The following is a 17,059-nucleotide window of genomic DNA, read 5'->3' as shown; positions in this document are numbered from 1 at the left end:
AGTGTCTGCTGCAGCTGCCTTTTTGGCCATTGGGACAAATTCTTCTCATTTCTCCTTTCTATAGAAGAAAATCTTCACATGCTTGGGGTAGATATTCCCTTAACTTTATGCTATGAGGATAACCATGATGATGACTTATTAATAGGATTGTGAGAAAAGTGTTTCCCACATGGCTGCTTTTTTGGATTTTATTATTGTTTCTAGAAACTCATCTTCTTGGAAGATCAAATCACCTCTGCAACTCACGCTTCCTCGGGACTTCCTGTCCCTTGAGCCATTCCTTTCTTCTGATTTGAGAAGGTGGAGGGTAGACATTGGAGAGCTATTCTCGTATCCTCTATTTATTCCCAAATAGACACCGCACAATTTCCCACCTGGCTGCAGGACTTTGTCATACCCCTTATGTAAAACATGTAGGTTTTCTATAACAATCAATCTTTATCATTAAGGACAATGACACTACTGCATTTAAACTATGAGGACTCACTTCCTGATGTGCTTTATTTTTTATTTTCTTTTTAAGGCAAGACATACTTTATTCTCTAAAAAAATCCGTAATCATGGAAACTCTACAAAAAGAGGAGGGAAGGCAACAGCATGGTGGGAGGGTGGGGAAGGTGTTTTCAGGGTTCTAGATAAGGAAGAGGATGTTAAGAAGCAGTACCACAAAAGAAGGTTAAGAAGCTGGACCACAAAAGACATCCAGAGGCCTTCCCACATCACCTGGGACACTACACTGTTATTGCCAATGGAGGTTGTGATTTTCCACATGGCACAAAACACTATCAGTGATATCGAGCCGAGTAATGAAAGGATTATGCCCAGGATCTGGAGGCTGGCAGAAGGCATGAATGGGATTTAAGAGAATTTCCGCCTAGGAGAGGAATGAGTGCAGCCAGAGAGTAGGATAGAGTATGGGCCCTAATGTACTTTTATGAGGAAACAAAACTGGCTTGTATGAAGACAAAGTCAAGAAGAAGAATTGGGCCCAGATCAAGTATACATAGGTGCGATCTGTGTTAGTGATGACAAAATCTTAAAAGCATTGACGGATTACTTTATAAATTATAGAAAAAGAAAATGATCAAAAGAGATTGGGAAAAAATCTTTAAAAAGCAACACTATCCTCCAAAAAGCAATAAATGAAATATTAATTAATGACTCATATACCTTCTTTTTAATCATTATAAAAATAATGTAAGAAATTTTTGCACATGCAATGAGTGTATTGCCCAATGACAATACGACAAAGGAACATCCTGGCTTTTACAAATGTCTTTCTGCAACAAACTATATTTTTACACTATGTGGTTGAAAGGTGCAAGAAATAATATGAACCTGCTATATTAATTACTTGTTGATTACCATAGAGTATTTGACTTTTTAGAACAAAACTCAGCTTTTTAGCCTCTTTTCCACACTGAAGTCTCTGATGCATACATTAAATTCACACAAAACTTGATAAATACAAGCAGAGAAAGAATTGTTTGATAACTGATTATTAACATCATGATTTGAAAAAAGGAGATGTATGTTCCCTAAGGCGTTTATTCCTGCAATAGAAGAGGTCTTTTATTTCCAAGTGAAAGGAAGATTTCCTATTGATTGTGAATTCTTCCATTTTAATAGGTGCTCCTATTCTTAGAAGACCTTATATTGATTGTATTTGGTCCAAGAGTATGATATGCCTTTCTAAATTAAATCTAGTAATTAATATAAGAAAAATCAATTGGATGAAAAAATATCACTTGTTTAGACTATCACTGGTTGACCAGTCTGTGTCCTTGGTAACAGTTCTTACAAGTACTATGATCATAGCCACTGAAGATCAGAAGGGAAAGTTGTTGTCAACAAAATCCACTGTCTAAAGTTTCAATGTGATTTCTTCAGTGGAAATGACATTAAAGAAGAGGAACTGGTAATTTGCTTTTATTGCTCCATCCTAAGGACCATAGGACCTTTCTGTCTAACTTGTAGCTGAAATTCCTATTAAATTGTGAGCTCCTTGAGAGCAGGTTCATTCTTACTCTAATATTTGTAGACCTGAAGCTTAGTACATTTTTGTGCACATAGTAATTACATGCTTCATCCATTCATTCAATGTTGTTGTCCCTTGAAGAGACATCATCTACCTGTAAGCTGCCATCTCCACTGAGCTTTTATCTCTATGCAGACAGAGCTGTTCTTTACTACTCAACAAGCATCTCTGATGAATTATGTTCTTCTGCCGCCTTCTGGTAACATCAGCAAACTACAGTCACTGTTATGGGAGTCTCAGTTCTGAGACCCAAGGCTTGTGATTTCAGTCTTCAGCTAACCAGCCCAGCTAGCTAGAGAAGTCATAAGGCGTTTGTTTGTCTTTTGAACTCTCTGGATTCTACCATAATCTGAGTAAAGTTGGTGATCTTTACTCCCCAACAACCAAATGTCAGCATTCCATATAATATAAACTAGCACAAGTTTCTAGGAATGAAAAACTTATATACTAAGGAACTATACTCAGAATCACATAAGATTATTTAAAAACACAAAAAGCAAAGTTTGGAATAAGACAGGTTAAAAGGCCCCCAACCCTTCCCCCCCCCCTACAAACTAATCTATCAAATCTTACAGGGAGGATGGGATGGAAGGAATAAGGAATGGACCTCTAATAGAATCAATGACTTCCATCCATTTCTGTTGAGAAAGCCAGAGTTAAATAGGACCTTTGAATGGGAGATACTGGAGACAAGAGGAGCCTTGAAAAGTAAACTTATTTGAACAATTTGAAAGGCTTAGATGAGTTCAAGACTTTCAAAGTTGCTTTTCTTTACATTGCTTTTGATATTATATAAAATGTTTTGACACTGCTCATGTCAATCTGTATCAATTCACATATATCTTTACAAATTTCCCTGAAACTTATCCTTTTCATTGTTTCTTACAGCATATTGCATTACTTTCATATACTATAATTATTAAGCAATTCCAATTGATGGGCACTTAGTTTTCAGTTCTTCGCCACTGCAAAAAAAGAATTGTTATGTTCATTTTTTAAAAGATAAAATATTCTCGATAGGAGGCAATCACAATGTTCTAGAAAAGGAGAGAGAGAACTCTAATAATGGAGTATTTAGTCAGCATGTGATTCCTGTCTGAGTCCCCAGAACTAATGAAGAAAATTTTTTTACTTTTACCATTTCCCAGGGTAGAAAATACATTTACCAGAATTTTTCTAGAGAACTGTATCAGAAATTTATGGCTACTTCAATTCAATAGGTTATTACTGAGTAGGACTTCCATCCCTGCTCTGAGCCCACCAATAGCTAAAGGAGTAGAGATTCATATGGAAAGGAGTAGATCACTCCCCAAAACATTTGAGAGTTAGAGTGACTGGTAGTCCTGCTTGCCTGTTCGCTAGCTTAGCTTAAGACTATCCCTATTTGGTTTTGCAAGAGTCAATATTGGAAAAATTACCCATGCAGATGTTTTGTAAATAAAAACTTTAATAAAAAAGGACTATGCCTATTTAAGTAAAAATAAAAAAAGGAATTGAGTGACGATAGGGAAGAAGGGAAAATGGTTTAAAATAGAGGGTATTATTAAGGATAGGGACAGTAAAAGCAGAACAAATCTATTATAAGGGGCTATTTATTTATGAAGGGAAGTATGGATTAGGTGGCATCAGTGAATAGATAACCCAGGCCTGGAACCAGGAAGATTCTTGTTTTTTTCCTTTTCAAATTTGGCTTCAGATACTTACTAGCTGTGCGACCCTGGGCGAGTTACTTAATCTCCTTTGACTCAGTTTCCTGTAAAATGAGCTGAAGAAGGAAATGACAAATCACTCCAGTATCTCTGCCAAGAAAAACACAAATGGCATCAGGAAGCATCAGATGAGACTGAACAACACCAAAAATGTTCCAGGCAATTAAAAAGAGCAGTAGGACATGAGGGAAGAGAAAAGGCAAGATATAATGTGTTGTACCTGTCACATTGGCTAAGATGTCAGGAAAAAATAATGACGAATGTTGGAGGGGATGTGAGAAAACTAGGACACTGATGCATTGTTGGTAGAGCTGTGAATGAATCCAACCATTCTGGAGGGCAATTTGGAATTATACCCCAAAAGTTATCAAAATGTGCATACCCTTTGATCCAGCAGTGCTACTATTGGGCTTATGCCCCAAAGAGATACTAAAAAAGGGAAAGGGACCTGTTTGTGCCAAAATGTTTGTGGCAGCCCTGTTTGTAGTGGCTAGAAACTGGAAAATGAATGGATGCCCATCAATTGGAGAATGGTTGGGTAAATTATGGTATATGAATGTTATGGAATATTATTGTTCTGTAAGGAATGACCAGCAGGATGAATACAGAGAGGCTTGGAGAGACTTATATGAACTGATGCTGAGTGAAATGAGCAGAACCAGGAGATCATTATACACTTCACCAACAATATTATATGAGGATCACTGATGAACGTGGATATCTGCAGCAATGAGATGAACTAAATCAGTTCCAATTTATCAGTGATGACCAGAATCAGCTACACCCAGTGAAAGAACACTGGGAAATGAGTATGCACTGCTTGAATTTTTGTTTTTCTTCCCAGGTTATTTCTAAATCCATTTTTCTAAGCACATGCGTGTACACACACACACACATGCACACACACACACACAATTCAATTATTCTTATTACAATAACAAAATTTACTGGCCTTTAAAAATTTATTCAATATATTTTCCTTCCTTTTGTCTTAAAATATTACTAGAAATCAAGAAAATAATTACCCTCTGGAATCCCACATAGATTAATAAATATGTGATAGATCATATAAACCCCTAGAAAAACAACTCTGGCCAATTGCTCTAAACAATCAGATTAACATACATATATAAATATATCCTTAGATGTAGTAGTCTTGAAAATTATGTCCCCATTTTGTGCAAAGATCCTCGTTTACTCAGTAGGAAGTCTACAATACAGAAAACTCTTGCCTAGAGTTGATAAGAATTCATGACTAAATGGTTCCAAGAGTCTTTGTAGGCTTACAAAGGAAATTTTAAAAGGTTTTTTTCTTATCAATTTCCCTTTTTAAAATACCAATGTAAGTACTAGATTAAAACAAAACTCCCAATAATTTAGTTAATAGTATCCTAATTTTCATGTTATAACCAAATAATTTTAAGTGAAACTTCCTCTTAAATATAGGGAAAACTGGAAGTTTAGATTTTAAATTATAGTACTTCAGACTATTACAGCACATGGTAAGCAGGGCCGATAAAATAAAAACAGTTTTCTAATCCACTTTTTCTCCCAATAGTATCTTAAACTAACAACATCTGGATTATAAGAGAAGTTGCTGACATGAGTATTTCTTTCTTTCTTTCTATCTTTTTTCCCCAGGCACTTTAAAGATCATAGTTTATTTACTACTTCAGGTAAAAAGCTAGTAAACAGATTACAGATTCCTTAAATTTCAACTCTAGAATGATATACCATTTAGTATTTTTTTGCTCTTAATACTAAACAAAATAATTCTAAACACCTGAAAGTTCCAATATTAGTATGTAATATGGTAGTAAAAAATTTGATGATTTGTCAATGTTTAGTATTTACATTATGGAACCAATGGTGATATGTTTGATAAGCAGTGACAAAGTAATAATAGCTAACTTTATAAAGCTAAAGTTTATAATTTTTAAATAATAAGCAAATTATCATAATTATAATATTTTAAAAATGAAAACATAGCAGAGTTTCCTGTTACAGAAATCTTAATTATCTGAGCTGTAGTCATTATAATGAGTATACTTCTTAAAGATCTATTTCATTTGTGTCTTTCTATCTTCAGTTTTTAACACAGGGCCTGGTATGAATCAATAATCAATCAACAATATTTTACTATGTACCAGGACTTATCTTCAAGGACCTTACTTTTTATCGAGAGACAATATGTATATGTATCTATAAAATTAATGATAATTTGGGGGCCAAGAATCTTAAAGTTGAGGGTATCTAGAAAGGCTTCACATAGTAGAGGCACTTGGACTGAGTTATGAAGAAAAGAGATTCACTTATTAGGCATTTCATAAATGCTCATAGAATTGAATTGAGAATGTAGTCTCCTTTAAGACCTGGATTATTAAAAGAGATCATAAGTTTAAAGCCTGTTTCTCCTTTAGATGCCCCAGGACCTCCTGTTTTTAGTTGAAAATCCCCACCTAAATTTTTGACTTGCTATTGGAAGGGTCGTGTTCTTTCTATGGTGTCTCCACAATACTGTGGCTGGGAACAAGGAGAAGAAGGGAATGCTGGCTAGTGTAGGTGCCTTAATCCCCATGCTAGTGACCTACATCCCTTAATGTAAGAAAGCTAGAAGAACCCTCTTAAAATGTCTGGAAGTTCCTAGGCCTTGGCAGGCTCCTGCACTGGTGCCTGGGTTTCCCAACAGTCCCAACAATAAATCCATCTTTTCCCCTCTCTTACATAAGGAGCTATTTGTGCTGACAGTTCAGTGAACATTAATCCCAGGACCCCAGAGAAGTGGAACTAAAGGGAGGCTAAGTAGGGAAATAGAGAAGAGAATGAACTGAGACATTTAAGAAGACACTATAATCAGCCCTTGCAAAGGCAGGTGGGGGAGAGGACCAGTTATAGGACTACAGTAGGTTCCAGTGAATCCTCGATCCCTTCTCCCAGACCTGGTTATAGGAGCTTTGCCCTTGGATCTACACCTTGGGACATTTCCCTCTGAAAAAAAGTTCTGTGCTCTTAGAAGAATCCTCTGCTCTGTTTCAGGGCTTATTATTAACATTATCAGTTCAGGACAATTTACCTTTTATTAATTTTATGACTCTAAACAAGCTTTTGCATCTTTCAAAATCTTAGAAGTCGTTAAAGTAATAATGGCACAATGGAAGATCACCAGCTCTGGAGTCAGAGGAACTGACTTCAAATTCAACTATGATTCTGGACACATCATCTCTCTGGGTCTCAATTTGCTCATCTGTAAAATGAAAGAGTTGTACTAGATATTCCTTCCTGTTTTCAATCTATGAATCTAAATCCAGTCTTCTTACGCTATAGTTTTATTGTTGCTCTGATGGCTTTTATCTCAGCTATGTTACTTTGGACAAAGCAGGTCAAGACAACAAGCATTTATTAAATGCCTCTATCAAACAATGATTGGGCCCTAAAGGTCTCTCCATTACTGTTATAACTCACAACCACAGAATATTCTCTTCTCATCTCTTCTACCTCTTCTATAAAACAGTAAACACTGTGAAGGTTGGCTGGGAGAAGGAGGGTAGATAAGAGGATTCCTTCCTATCCTGCTATACCAAAGAGTATGACGTATAGTATAAAGTGAAGACTTTATTGGTGAGAAAATGAGTTCCCAAAGAGAAAATTGAATTGTCCAGTATTGAATGATAAATAATAGGAGATTTGAGTTTGTTTCTCAATCTTCCACTGGTTATATGACTGTCACATAGCAATGTTCTTTAACTGAGTGTAGTCATCTGTAAGATGATAATAATATATCCACTATGTGGGTTTCGGGGAGGAGAGGAGAGAACAGAGGAGAGGACGGAAGGGGAGAGGAGAAGAGAAGATTAGGTTCTCAATTTTTTTGTGTCACCCTTTTGGTGGTCTTGTTAACCTACAGAGGCTTTCTCAGAATATATTTTTAAAATTTCTTTTAAAAAGTCTTATTTTTTGTAGGTTATACATGTACATTTATTTATTTATTTTTATATATTTCCATGTGAGTTCATATTGGGAGATAAAAATCAGAATAAAAGGGAAAAACTCCAAGACATAAAAAAGAACAAAAAGTGAAAATATTATGCTTTGATGCACATTTAGCCTCCATAATCCTCTCTCTGGATGTGAATGTATTTTCTATCAAAAGTGTATGGAATTGCTTTGGATCACTGAATTGCTGAGAAGAGTGAAGTCTATCATAGTAGATCATCACACAATCTTGTTGTTGCTATGTATAATGCTTTCCTGATTCTGCTTGCTTCACTCAGCATCAGTCCAATGTAAATCTTTCCAGGCTTTTCAGGATATCAGAATATTTTTAATATTAAATTTCAGTTAGAGATTAGTGAAAATAAAGTGGTAATTTGTTTCTCCTCACTAAGGATACTCTGAAATTTATCCATGAGCTCCGTGGGGGTCTGAGATCCCCAGGGTAAGAGCACCTGTTCTAAAACTATACTTAACTGGATTTTTCTAGGACTCAAACAAAAAAAAAAAAGGCAACTAAAGTGTTATGGCAGTATTAGTTATAAATAGCAGAGCCATGAAAGACTGTTGTTAGGTGGGATCTTAGAAAAGGGACTCAAGTAAAGGGACACAGAAGACCAGTGGCACAGCTGGGATGCAGAATCAGCTGCTAACTCAGTTTATGCCCTTTGCATTGCACCATGTTTTTTCTCTATGGGTTGTGCTGACAAGAACAGGTTACATTGTAAAAATCCATATCTGACATAGTTTTCTTTATATGGTCAGAATAATGGAAAGAGTGTTGTCCTTGAAGTGAAGACCCGGATTTGAATCTTACTTTGGACATATGATCAAAGGCAAATCATTTGATCTTTCTGAGATACAGTTTCTTCATCTATAAAGTAGTAACATCAGTACATCCAAGGTTTTGGTTAGGTTAGAGCTAGAACGTCAGAGCTATCTTATTTGTTTAAGACTGATTTGACAATGGCAGATAAGCTCTAACTTAGTGATTTCCTTGGTAGAGGGAACTTCTAGTGAGGAAAATCCTGCTAGCAATGCACATCAGTAACTATCCTTCAACTCATATAACTGGAAACGAGGTTTTCACTGACTGAAATACAGCATCACTGCCCTCAGGCTTTGTTACTGGCAGATATGCATAATAGAAACAGGATTGAGGCTAGCTAGGTAGGTGAAGGACATTAATAACTATGTGACCTTCAGTGGATCATTTTAATCTATCTGTCTGTTCCTTCACACTGCCCTTGTCTCCCTAGCCAGTCTTTTGTTCTGGTTCAAATTCATTTGAAGCTAAGCTAGAGAGGAACATAGGAATGAGTCATAGTGTCTGAAACCCTGTCTAGACAGGGTGCAATCTATATGACTAAATAGGCCTAATCTATATTAAGTAAAGGATCCAAACTGAAGATCTTTTATGTATTTCTGTATGGTCAAAAGAGCTTTACAAGAAGTAGGTGGGATTCTCATTTTCTAGAGAATGTCAATTGCCATAAGCCCTCATCCCAACCCCATTCTTAGCAAACACTGGACAGTGAGGGCTTATTAAACCAGACCTGACACATAACCATGTTAGTTCAAATTAAAAGTTAGAATGAAATAGGGTACTCAGATCTCTTTGAATACCTAACAAAAGGTTCATTTGGCCCTAACATGGCAAAGGATATGCAACAAAGATACAGTTTAGTCTCTTTAAACTTGTCTCCATATGAAAACATGTTGACTTGGGTTGTCTTCTGGTATATTACCAAATATAAAGGACATTGACTCCACTGGGAGGATCTTTTATTCTCTGTTCAGTTTTTCAATCATGTCTGACTCATCATGACCCTATTTGGGGCTTTCTTGGCAAAGATCTTGGAGTGGTTTGCTATTTACTTTTCCATTTCGTTTTACAGATGAGGAAACAGAGGCAGACAGGAATAAATGACTCTTACAGCTAGTAAGAATCTGAGGCCAGATCTGAACTAACTTAGTTGCCCCTAGGTGACCAGGAAGTCACTTCAATGCAGTCAAAGGTCCCCAAAAAGCTGCAACAAGGAAGGCAAGACTTGAGACTTCCCCCCTCTCAGATCAATTAAGTCTTGTATTTGTTGATTTAAGGAAGATCTAGCCTAACCATGTTGAGGAGGATTTATTTGGTGGCAGTGGCCCCTCAACATGACAGTCTTACCATAGAGGTTCAAGGCAAAAAAGGGTATAGAAGGAGAATAGATTTGTTCTAAGCCAGGACTTTTGGGAATAGGATTAGAGAAAAGTCTGAATGGGGCCCCCTTTGTAAGAAAGTAGACTGTTCTATCAGCTGCCTAATAAATCCTTAGTTGACTCCTAAGCTTATTGGCTAACAGCATCTCCATGGATAAAGCCATTTATTCCCTTTCAGAAAGTTGATTATGGCTGCCTTGGCTTAACTGGCTGAGCTACAATATGGTATCATACATTTCTCTTCACATGATCTGAGAATGAGGGTGGGGGGTGAAGAAGGGGAATGGGAAAGGGAGGGAGAAAGATGCAAAAAGAGAAAGAGAAAGGGAAGAAAAGGAAGGAGAGAGGAGGAGAGAGAATTATGGCTTTAGATATATGTCTATATACTATATCTTTCTCCTTGATCTAGGAGTAAGAGGACGGGAGAAGGGGTAGATGCAAAGAAAAGGGGGAAAAAGAAAGGGGAGAGGAGAGGATTGAATATCTCTGCTTGATCTAAGAGAAAAGAGAGAAGCAGAGCAAAGTAAGGGTAAAAAAAAAAAAGGGAGAGGTAGAAAGTATTATTAATACTCGTCATTGATACCCACATTGAATCTCATACTTTACGATGTTTTTTATATTCAACAATTGCTATCACATTCACACTAACCTAAGAGATTGCATGAATTTGCCTTAGGATATCACTTTACTAGAAAAGACTATGGAGAAAAAAATATCCTTGTAGTATTCACACAGTTTTGAGGTCAGCATCAGGAGAGTGTTTCACAGGCTTTTTCATACCATCCCTATGATCACAATGATAACTGACATGACTATAGCCTTTTTTAGTTATGCAAATTATTTTATGTACAGTATTCTCAAAGTTATATCCTTATAGTTATATACAGAATCATGTAAAATTAAATGCTATAGTTATTATTATTATTACCATTTTATAGAAGAAAACACAGAAAGATAAAAATGAATTGTTAAGGGTCACATAAATATTGAGTGTTGATAGGATTCTAATCCTGGTTTTCCTGACTCCAAATTCAGTGCTGTGTACTAGCTTCTTCTTTCACAAAACGAATCCTATGCTGAGAACATAGGTTTACCATGGAGATGACCATATTATGCCACAATGGAGGAAGTCCTCGGAGACAATCATGTAGCTAATATCTGATATACCTTCTTTTTTTTTAAATTTAATTTAATTTTATAATAACTTTATATTGACAGAATCCATGCCAGCGTAATTTTTTTTACAACATTATCCCTTGCACTTGCTTCTGTTCCGATTTTTCCCTTCCCTCCCTCCACCTCCTCCCCTAGATGGCAAGCAGTCCTATATATGTTAGATATGTTGCAGTATATTCTAGATACAATACATGTTTGCAGAACCTAACAGTTCTCTTGTTGCACAGGGAGAATTGGATTCAGAAGATAAAAATAACCCGGGAAGAAAAACAAAAATGCAAATAGTTTACATTCATTTCCCAGTGTTCTTTCTTTGGGTGTAGCTGCTTCTGCCCATCTTTGATCAATTGAAACTGAATTAGATCTCTTTATCAAAGAGATCCACTTCCATCAGAATACATCCTCATACAGTATCGTTGTTGAGGTATATAATGATCTCCTGGTTCTGCTCATTTCACTTAGCATCAGTTCATGTAAGTCTCCCCAAGCCTCTCTGTATTCATCCTGCTGGTCATTTCTTACAGAACAATAATATTCCATAACATTCATATACCACAATTTACCCAACCATTCTCCAATTGATGGGCATCCATTCAATTTCCAGTTTCTAGTCACTACAAACAGGGCTGCCACAAACATTTTGGCACATACAGCTGATATACCTTCTTTGAATAAATTTTGTGTTTAGTTAAAAGAATGTGAGACAAACAGAAAAACTTTTTTTTTTTCTGGGAAGACAGTTTATTTATTTATTTATTTTAATAGTATTTTATTTTTCCAAATACATACAAAGGTAGTTTTCAATATTCACCTTTGCAAAACTTTGCATTACAAATTTCTTCTCCCACTCATACTCCTTCTAAAGAAATCAAGCTATCCAATACATGTTAAACATGTGTAAGCCTTCTAAGTATATTTCATATTTATCATGCATGATGTACAGGAAAAATCAGATCAAAAGTAAAAAAAAAAAACCAAACCATAAGCAAACAAACAGACAACAATATCAACAGTAAAAATACTATGTTTTGATCCACATTTAGTCTCTATAGTTTTCTCTCTGGATGTGGATGGCACTTTCCATCACAAGTCTATTGGAATTGCCTTCAATTATCTCATTGTTAAAAGAGTCAAATCTATCATAGTTGATTATCACACATTCTTGCTGTTGCTGTATACAATGTTCTCTTGGTTCTGCTCACTTCACTTAGCATCAGTTCAGATAAGTTTTTCCAGGCTTTTCTGAAATCAACCTGTTCATCATTTCTTATAGAAAAATAATATTCTATTATTTATAATATAACATAACTAATTCAGCCATTCCCCAACTGTTGGGCATTCACTCAATTTCCAGTCCCTTGCTACTACAAATATTTTTGCACAGATGGGTCCTTTCCCCTCCTTTAAGATCTCTCTGGGATATAGATTCAGTAGAGATGCTGCTGGATCAAAGAATATGCAATTTTATACCCCTTTAGGTATAATTCCAAATTGTTCTCCAGAATGGTTGGATCAGTTCACAAGTCCACCAACAATGTATCAGTGTCCCAATTTTCCTACATCCCCTTCAACATTCATTATTATCTTTTCTTCTCTTTTTAATCAATCTGAGAGGTATGAAGTGGTACCTCAGAGTAAGACAACAGTTTATTGTCACTCAAATAGCTGTTAATAAATGGGTCACTCACTCTAGCCATCTCAGCAAAGCCAGAGACTCTGATGGTTTAGAAAGGACCATTTTTATTGAGTCCCCAAAGGAGGGGGAGCTTTTATAGTTAGCTGCTTCAGGGAACAGTGAATTGACCTTTAGAGGTGGCTGATCATGCCCTTTACTAATAGATCTAATTTTGATAAGGAGAGACTAGGACTAAAGAGCTGGCCTTGGGGAGAGAGCTTAAACTGGTTTTTTGTTTACATGTTAACAAGACAGGTGTCCCAAGTTAAATGGTTAGCTAGTGAATGTTCAGGAGGCTAGAAGTGATCATATTCAACCATACTTTCAGTAAGCACTGGGAGAGCTGGGCATTTTAAGCTACATTGAGAAATGGGGTTTGACAAAATGGGGAATAGGATTAATTACAGAGTTTTTAAGTGATACAGCATAATTTTAATTTCCCTCAATTTATAGGTCTTTGTGAATCCAAGTACTTCCATTGTATGTGAAAAGATTTGGCACATATCCAAATCAAATCATACCCAAAGATAGTATCATCCACTTACAAGAGATTGAAACTGTGCTCTTGGGACACAGGAGAACTGGTGTATGCATGGACATTTTGCACTGGCCTATCACATGGTTGGGAATAATCTTTCCCCACTGACTGTATAGCCAGAACTGTTTTTATCTTTAAAATTATTTGACTGAACACAGTTGGAACTTTACTTGTATTTATATGTGAAAGTGACTCTTTCATTTACATCAGAACGCCTTGCAGTAAAGAGGAGGCCCTGATAATAACCAATGCAAACAAGATTAAAAGGGAAGCAATAAACTGGGGGAAATTTTTTATATTCAAGGGTTCTGATAAGGCCTCATTTCTAAGACATATAGAGAATTGACTCAAATTTCTAAGAATTCAAGCCATTCTCCAATTGATAAATGGTCAAAGGATATGAACAGACAATTTACAGATGAAGGAATTGAAACCATTTCTAGTCATATGAAAAGGTGCTCCAAATCACTGTTGATCAGAGAAATGCAAATTAAGACAACTTGAGGTACCATTTCCTACCTCTTAGATTGACCAAGATGATAGGAAAAGATAATAATGAATGTTGAAGGGGATGTAGGAAAACTGGGACATTCATACATTATTGGTGGACTTGTGAACTGATCCCACCATTCTGGAGAGCAATTTGGAACTATGTCCAAAGGGCTATCAAAATTTGCATACCTTTTGATCCAGCAGTGTCTCTACTGGACTTATATCCCAAAGAAATTATAAAGGGACCCCCATGTGCAAAAATTTTTGTAGTAGCCCTTTTTTGTAGAAGCAAGAAACTGGAAACTGAGTGGTTGCCCATCAGTTGGAGAATGGCTGAATAAGTTATGATGTATAAATGTTATGGAATATTTTTGTTCTATGTGAAATGACCACTAGGATGATTTCAAAGAGGCCTGGAGAGAGTTACATGAACTGATGCTGAGTGAAATGAGCAGAACCAGAACATTACATTATTCACAGCAACAAGATTATACACTGATCAATTCTGATGGACTTGGCTCTTTTCAACAATGAGATGATTCAGGCCAGTTCCAATGATCTTGTGATGAAGAAAATCACCTACAGCCAGTGGAAACTGAGGGTGGTTCACAGAATAGCACTTTCACTCTTTTTGTTGTTGTTTGCTTGCATTTTATTTTCTTTCTCTCTTTTTTTCCCTTTTTGATCTTAATGAGGTACAAATGATGAGGCTAGTGGTAGTGAAGAGGTGTGAGAATTGGGGTGGGGAATCCCCTCTGATCCATGCAGATCCAACGAAAAGTCTCTATGGCAAAAGTGCTTTATTGTTGGCCCTGAGAAGCCAGCTTTGCTAGGAAGACAGACTTCTTAGTGGCAAGATCCTGTTAGGGAGATGGCAAAGGTTAACACCGAGAAGAGAATATCTTCACAGTGGGCAAGAGTCCCGGCAGAACAGCTTTGCCAAGAAGAGAGCTTCATTGGCAAACATAATCCTGTTTTGGACTTCTGCAAAGATCTGGCATTCAGAATTGTCTTTTGTTAGCAGTTTGAGGCTCTGGCTTCAATCAATGCTGTGGGCCTAGATTTGTAGTTGAAAAGAGAGTACTTATATTGGAGTTTCAGCCACTCAGTAGTATTATCAGGCTGAGATCTCCAACTAAATAAAATCACTTAACTTGGGAAGGCTTTGTCTGGGAAAGGCATGCTTTTCCCAGGGTAGAGCTTGAGACCCCGAGTCATCCTTCGTCATCCTTCTTTTATAGATTAAAGGGAACACAGTTTCAAGGATCACTGTTAAGTCCAAGCTACCTCCCTGGAGGCCTCAGGATTGGCCAGAGTCAGGATAAAAGTCCTTGATCTTTAGGAGGAGGAATGAAAGAAGAAGGCAAACTGCCAGGAGTTTTGCCAAAGATCTCTCCTCGATTCAGGAGTCCAGAATCTCCACCTTTCTCCTCCTTGTCCTGCCACCAAGTGAGGTCTGTCCTGTCTCACCCCACCCCCTAATCCTTGCCTATGCATACACCAAACATTGAGTAAGCATCAAACAGAAGGGCCATTTTTCCAAACATATGCTAATAGAGTCATTGTCTTATTTCAAAGAGGTAATTTGCCTTAAGTGTTCCGTTGTCTGATTCAAGCAAACCTTTTCATAGTTTCAACCTTTTACAATTCACCCCCATAAATCTGATTTCTCTTATGTAGCACAATAATTGTATAAATATGTATACATATATTGGATTTAACATATTTTTTAAAACATGTTTTACCTATATTGGATTACTTGCCATTTAGGAGAAAGAGGAGGGGGAGAAGGCAATTTGGAACACAAAGTTTTGGAAAGGTCAATGTTGAAAAATTATACATGTGTATGTTTTGAAAATAAAAAACTTTAATAAAAAATATTATTTGAACATAGAAAAAGGCCTGAAAGTAACCCTGACTCAGGATATATACCCCTAAGAAGTGGGAGCTAGGAACTGTTAAGTATCTGAGACCACTTTTGAACTCAGATCTTCCTGACTTCAGGGCTAGTACAAGTATTTGATTTTCTTTGTTACTTTTCTGGTCCCACTTGTCTTTTTTGTTGACTATGAAATTCCACATAAATTCATTGAAGTGTTAGAAATGCATTAGGGGAAATCTATTTTTGATGTGGTTAGTGGCAGTACAGAGAGTTGTGGCAACCCCGCTTTGGTCGATGCAGGTCCAGTGTGTAAAAGAATTCACGAACTTTAAAAATTTGGATGGCAAAAGGGAAGTTTTATTGGCACTGAGAAGTCAGTCCTGGCAGAGAGATAAACAGAAGTATTAACACTGAGAAGAGGGTGTCTCTTCACAGCCTGCAGGGGTCCTGATATGCAGCTGTGCCACTTCGGCCTCTGTAAATTATGAGTTTAAAATTGCCCTTTTTTACAAGAGATCAATTGAATGAAATTCCTTCAATGTTGTCACTGCCCCTGGGCCTAGATTTCCAATTGAACGAGAACACTTAGTTCAAGCTAAATAGGAGTGATCCTGGAGTAATTTTCAGCTCAATAGTGGGTACAGCTAGTCCTACCAAGAAAACAGAATAAAGCCACTTTATCTTCATTCTCTGAGGCAGGCCTCTTCAGAGTAGAGTTTCTCAAGAGTTCAAGGAGATTTTCTCTCCCCCGCTACAGTCAGAGGACAGTTTCAGGGTTCCCTCCCCATAATTTTGAATATCCTTAGAATAAGGACCCAGAGAAAATTTTTCTGGATTTTTTTAAGGGGGCTCTTCTATGGAATAGGAACTTTTAAAGAATTTTGATGTTCTTTGTAGAAATGCATATTTAGAATTTTTTCTTAGATCACAGTGGGCAACCATTATACATCAATAGAATCATGGAAGAGTTTTCACTTAGAACATTAGCATCTCATCCAACAGTGAAGGAGTACTGTGTGGTCCACTCCAATCTTAAATCTTTTGCGGAACAGGAAAATTGGCATTTAAGTGGACACTCTGAATTTGTTTACCATGGACGGAAACAGACTCATTCCATTGACTGTTTGGCTAGAACTGTTTTTAATATTTAAAACTGTCTTGGTGTATTTGAGGTTTTTCTTCTTTTCAAGTCTGCAGGTGGAGGACAACTGATAAAGGTGATACCATGCAAGTTCCGAAGAATACCTCCTTTTCCCCCAATTTAGGCCATCAGACCTGAATTTTGGGCTTTTAAAATTTATTCTTTTTTTTGGTTCTAGGTGCAGGAGATGGAGAATCAAACCTGGGAATCCAT

This window comes from Antechinus flavipes, chromosome 2 (assembly GCF_016432865.1).
Source record: "Antechinus flavipes isolate AdamAnt ecotype Samford, QLD, Australia chromosome 2, AdamAnt_v2, whole genome shotgun sequence".
NCBI classification, from domain to species: domain Eukaryota; kingdom Metazoa; phylum Chordata; class Mammalia; order Dasyuromorphia; family Dasyuridae; genus Antechinus; species Antechinus flavipes.
This window is presented reverse-complemented; position numbering follows the sequence as displayed.